The sequence below is a fragment of the Nomascus leucogenys genome, chromosome 13, assembly GCF_006542625.1.
Source record: "Nomascus leucogenys isolate Asia chromosome 13, Asia_NLE_v1, whole genome shotgun sequence".
Classification (NCBI taxonomy): domain Eukaryota; kingdom Metazoa; phylum Chordata; class Mammalia; order Primates; family Hylobatidae; genus Nomascus; species Nomascus leucogenys.
The window spans coordinates 68,933,797-68,939,796 of record NC_044393.1 but is presented as its reverse complement, the minus strand read 5'-3'; the positions used below and the strand labels follow the sequence as shown (position 1 = coordinate 68,939,796).

Here is a 6,000-nt window from a genome sequence, read left to right as displayed (position 1 = left end):
AATATAGGTTTAAGTCAACAAGATTGGGAGTCCAGGTGGAAAGAGGATCAGTGACCTCTTTCAGAATCCCTCTAGCATGGAATCTAGTTGTAGCAGCTGTAATCTTGGAAAGGTAGAAAAAAAGGTGTTATTGGGTGGAGAAAGTAAGAGAAGTGAAATTTTTGTTGGTGAATATGCTTTCTACTTTGCATTGATATTTTTGAGCTTTCCTGAATGAGAAATACTGGTAAAATAGCGACTAATGTCTAAGGTAATTTTTTTTTTTTTTTTTTTTTTTTAGCAGAAAGTGACTGAAAGACAGAAGCATTTGGGATACATAACAGAAGTCATTAAAAAGAGGTATGATGAATATGATGAACTTAGAATGGTACTGATCTTCACAATGAAGCATAAAGTTGAAAGCAGATAAGTATTGAACCTTAAAAACTCCTTATATTATATGGATTTAATCCAAATGTGAGTATTTTGTGGACTTAAAGGAGGCAACATGATTTTTATAGTACATAGCGAGTGTTTTACAAGTGTAAGGGGTGACTGGGGAGAAAAATAATTTAATAAAATTTAGAATTTTTAAAATGTTTCCTCTTTAATCATAAACTAAGTACCTACTTATGCCAACCTCTGGAGTAGGGGTAACATGATGAATAAAAGGTTTTACCTGCTCCTGAACAACAGAGTCTAAAGCAAGCTTGTCTAACCCACAGCCCGTGGGCTGCCTGTTGCTCGGGACAGCTTTGAATGCTGCCCAACACAAATTAATAAGCCTTCTTAAAACATTATGAGCATTTTTTGCGATTTTTTTAAGCACATCAGCTATCGTTGGTGTCAGTGCATTTTATGTGTGGCCCCCAATAATTCTCCATCTTCCGAAGTGGCCCAGGGAAGCCAAAATATTAGACATCCCTGGTATAAAGGATAGGAAAAGAAGATAAATGAAATTTAATATGTTAAGCTACACAATAAAAAATAACAAAATGCTGTATTAGCATATATGGAAAATACTTTTCCCAGTATTCATCTGACATCATGTAAAATTTTATAGGTCAGAAGACTTTAAATGTTCATATTTAAATGTAGACAAGATTTCAGCTGGCCACTCTAAAGTGAAAAATCAATTGGACATAAATAAATGCCCTACCCTGTGACTGGTTTCACAGCATGGTGTATGTCATATTGGAAAAAAGCCAACCTGAAGTTTTAAGATATCAGCATATACTTTGGTGGAAGATGAACTGATTGCCCTGTCTTCAAACAAGTATAACTTCTACTAGAATTCTTTATTAAAAATAATCATATTAAGACTAGACTAATTCCAGTATAAATTTGAAATAATTTTAGGTAGTAACATAGTAGAAATTCCTTTATTTCACTTTCTCTTTGAGTAATTAGTTGAATTTTCTTTATTGTTCTTTTTTTAAAAAAAATACAGAAAGCAAACTTTCTAGTAATTGGCATTTTTTAGTAACAATAAGTCTGTGTTTCTAATATAAAAATCACAGAAACAGTTTTGGGACATTAAGGTTAAGGATTTTTCAACTCTAATTTTTTAAGACATATGCTAGGGTATCATTCTTCAGTGGCAGAATTAGAAATCCTTGACAGAGTACACTTTACCAATTAGAAAAACTACTACAGTCCATCATATAGACCTATGTTGTTTAGTCATTTTCCTAATAAAACAATGAGATTTGCAATATGATTGGGGTGAGGTATAACTCCATTAATAATCTGTGTTTATGACTGCCTTTTAATCCCAATTTGTGGCATGGTAATAAAGGGCTTATTAGGAGATCAGTAATGCTCAAAATGACATGTAGTTTGAAAGTCAGGTGTGGCCACATATTCCTTGGATGTCACCAAAATTTGTATATTACATTACTTCCTCCAGCAACAGACAACATATGAGATGGTACCTGTATATTTTTCCTTACTTGGTCCCTTCAGGTTGGAGAATTGAGATAACTTTATTTAATGTGCATCCTTAAATTCTGGCTTCTTTAGAGATCATAGTAGGTAAATTATTAGCTCGCTAGGTTCTTCATTTGTAAATGAGAAAAAAAACTTCTGGAAGTAAAATCAGGACAATTTTTCTAAATGTATTTACAATCCTCTATACTAAGGTTTTGTGAAATCGGAGAAACTGTAACTACTCTTAAAAAAAAAAATCCTTTCTTTTCCATTTGTTTTTATGTAATGCGTCTGTGTTTTGGACAATATCTTTAATCCAGTTATGAAGTTCAGTCTTTTAAATACAGCTATCCCTTAGTATGCCCATGGAATTGACTCCAGAACCTCTGTGTAGACTAAATTCCATGCACAATCAAGTCCCACAGGTGGCCCTATGGAGCCACTTAAATGAAAATTTGCCCCTCTGCCTATGTGGGGTTTGCATCCCATAAATAGTATATTTTCAATCCCTTTTTGGTTAGAAAAAAATTCATGCATAATTGGACCCTTGAAGTTCAAACCCGTGTTGTCTACTTTGGTCATCTGTTCATGCAACAAAACAAAATGAAACAAGAAACAAAACATGGACATACACATTTTTTTTTTTCAAAATAACTGATTCACTTACCACCAAAGCTTAGAAAGAATGAAAATGGAAGTATATCTGTATACAAGTTAATAATGCACATGCTTTTAGCAAAATGCTATTATGATAACCATGATATTAAAGTATTTGTCATTAGGATTATGCACATGTGGTAATAATAACTAGCATAATATGTTTGAAAAAGGTACCAAGCACACCTCTCTCAGTGGAGAGAAATCATCTTTGATTGGCTTTGTCATTTCCTGTGATTTGTATACAGTCACCACTGTCTACTGGGGATTGGTTCCAGAACCCCTGTGGATACCAAAATCCATGGATAAGCAAGTCTCTTATATAAAATGATGTAGGGATAGAGGTGTAGCAAGATGGGATAATAGAAAGCTCCATCTATCATGCCCCTCACAAGAACATCAAGTTAACAAGTATCTTCACAGAAAATTAAAAAAAAAACCCCACCTTCATAAGAACCAAAAATCAGGTGAGCGCTCATAGTACCTGGTTTTAACTGCATATCACTGAAAGAGGAACTGAAGAGGTAGAAAAAGCAGTCCTAAATCTCTGAGGCCACCCCTCCCTCACCCTTGGTAGCAGCAGTGGTGTGGTGTGGAGAGTTCCCTGGATACTAGGAGAAAGATAACACAGCAATCGTGAGGCATTGAACTGAATCCTGTCCTGTCCTGTTAGAGCATATCCTGTCCTGTTACAGCAGAAGGGAAAACCAGACCAAACTCAGCTAACACCTGCCCACAGTGGGAGCACTGAATCCAGCCCTAGCCAGAGGGGAATCCCTGGTTGCGGTATTCCAAACTTGAGTGCCTGCAAACCCCACTACCGATAGTTACAGCACTCTGTGTCTCCATGTAAACTTGAAAACCAGTCTAGTCCATAAAGACTGCAACTCTTAGGTCAGTCCTTGAGCTGAACTAGGCCCAGAAACAGTGGACTGAGGGGGTGTGTGACATACTGAAACACCAGCTGGGGAAGCCAAGGGAGTGCTGGCACCACCCCTTCCCTAACTCCAGTTTACATAAATCAAGGCTCCAAAAGAGACCCTTCCTTCTGCTTGAGGACAGGAGAGGGAAGAGTGGGGAGGACCTTGTCTAGCATCTTCGATACTAGCTCAGCCACAGCAGAATAGGGAACATGTCAGAACTTTGAGGCCCACACTTCAGGCCCTAGCTCCCAGATAGCATTTCTAGACACACCCTGGGCCAGAAAGTCACCTATTGTCTTGAAGGAAAGGACTCTGTCCTGGCTGCATTCATCACCTGCTAGCTGAAGAGCCCTTGGGCTCTGAGTAACCAGCAGCAATACTCAAGTGCTACATTGAGAACCTTGGATAAGCTTCTGAGACATGCTGGCTTCAGATGAGACTCAGTACATTACCAGCTGTGGTAACTATGGGGCAAAACTCCTTTTGCTTGAGAGAAACAGAGGGAAAATTAAAGGGGACTTAGTCTTGCACCTTAGGTATCAGCATAGCCACAGGGAGATAGAGAACCAAGTGGGCTTTTGGGGTCCCCAATTCTAGGACTTGACTCTTGAATGGCAGTTCTGGACCTGTTCTGAGTTAGAGGGGAGTCCACTGCCCAGGGTGAGTCCCAGATCAGGCAGCATTCTATGGCCAGCTGACTTAAGGACCTTGGACATTAAGGAAACGTCTGTGGTAATCTGACAGTACTCTCTGTACTGCGGTGGTGGTGGCTGCAAAGTGAAATGGTGCTGGGAAAACTGGCTAGCCATATGTAGAAAGCTGAAACTGGATCCCTTCCTTACACCTTATATAAAAATTAATTCAAGATAGATTAAAGACTTAAATGTTAGACCGAAAACCATAAAAACCCTAGAAGAAAACCTAGGCAATACCATTCAGGACATAGGCGTGGGCAAGGACTTCATGTCTAAAACACCAAAAGCAATGGTAACAAAAGCCAAAATTGACAAATGGGATCTAATTAAACTAAAGAGCTTCTGCACAGCAAAAGAAACTACCATCAGAGTGAACAGGCAACCTACAAAATGGGAGAAAATTTTCGCAACCTACTCATCTGACAAAGGGCTAATATCCAGAATCTACAATGAACTCCAACAAATTTACAAGAAAAAAACAACCCCATCAACAAATGGGCGAAGGATATGAACAGACACTTCTCAAAAGAAGACATTTATGCAGCCAACAGACACATGAAAAAATGCTCATCTTCACTGGCCATCAGAGAAATGCAAATCAAAACCACAATGAGATACCATCTCACACCAGTTAGGATGGCGATCATTAAAAAGTCAGGAAACAACAGGTGCTGGAGAGGATGTGGAGAAATAGGAACACTTTTACACTGTTGGTGGGACTGTAAACTAGTTCAACCATTGTGGAAGTCAGTGCGGCAAATCCTCAGGGATCTAGAACTAGAAATACCATTTGACCCAGCCATCCCATTACTGGGTATATACCCAAAGGATTACAAATCATGCTGCTATAAAGACACATGCACACGTATGTTTATTGCGGCACTATTCACAATAGCAAAGACTTGGAACCAACCCAAGCGTCCAACAACGATAGACTGGATTAAGAAAATGTGGCACATATACACCATGGAATACTATGCAGCCATAAAAAATGATGAGTTCATGTCCTTTGTAGGGACATGGATGAAGCTGGAAACCATCATTCTCAGCAAACTGATGCAAGGACAAAAAACCAAACACCACATGTTCTCACTCATAGGTGGGAACTGAACAATGAGAACACATGGACATAGGAAGAGGAACATCACACACCAGGGCCTGTTGTGGGGTGGGGGGAGGGGGGAAGGATAGCATTAGGAGATAATACTTAATGTTGAATGATGAGTTAATGGGTGCAGCACACCAACATGGCACATGTATCCATATGTAACAAACCTGCACATTGTGCACATGTACCCTAAAACTTAAAGTATAATAAAAGGATAAAATATATCGGATACATAAAAAAAAAGAAAGAAAAGGGAAGGGAAGATTAGGAAGGTCAGCATCTTGTGATTTGAGTGCCAGCTCAGCTGGAATACAATAGAACATCAGGTAGACTTCTAAGGTTTTTGGCCCTAGTCCCTGACTATCGGACAGCACCCCTTGGCCCATCCAGGGTCTAGGGACCATACTGCTCAGAAAGGAAGGCCCAGGTCCAGCTGGCTTTGCTCCCTGATTGCAGAGCCCCAGGGCCTTGAGTGAACATAAGCAGTAGCCAGGGAGGGGTTACAGTGGGCCTTGGGCAAGACACAGAATTGTGCTGGCTTCAGGTCTGACCCAGCAAAGTATTATCAAGAGTGGCCCTGAGGGTGCTTATGTGACTCCACCCGCAGTTTTAGGTGGCTAAGAACAGAGTGAGAGACTCTGTATGTCTGGGAGAAAGAAACAGGAAAGAACCACAGTCTCTGCCTGGTAATCCAGATAATTCTCCCAGA

General features: G+C 39.6%; 1 long non-coding RNA gene across 1 annotated transcript in view; it reads left to right on the top strand.

Annotated features, from left to right (window-relative positions):
• The first annotated feature begins 287 nt into the window (after positions 1-287).
• Positions 288-6,000, top strand: part of LOC115838003 — a 52,494-nt gene continuing 46,781 nt past the window's right edge. Inside the window, exon 1 of the long non-coding RNA XR_004033068.1 lies at positions 288-339. This is a non-coding gene — a long non-coding RNA (uncharacterized LOC115838003). The remainder of the gene's footprint in view (positions 340-6,000) is intronic.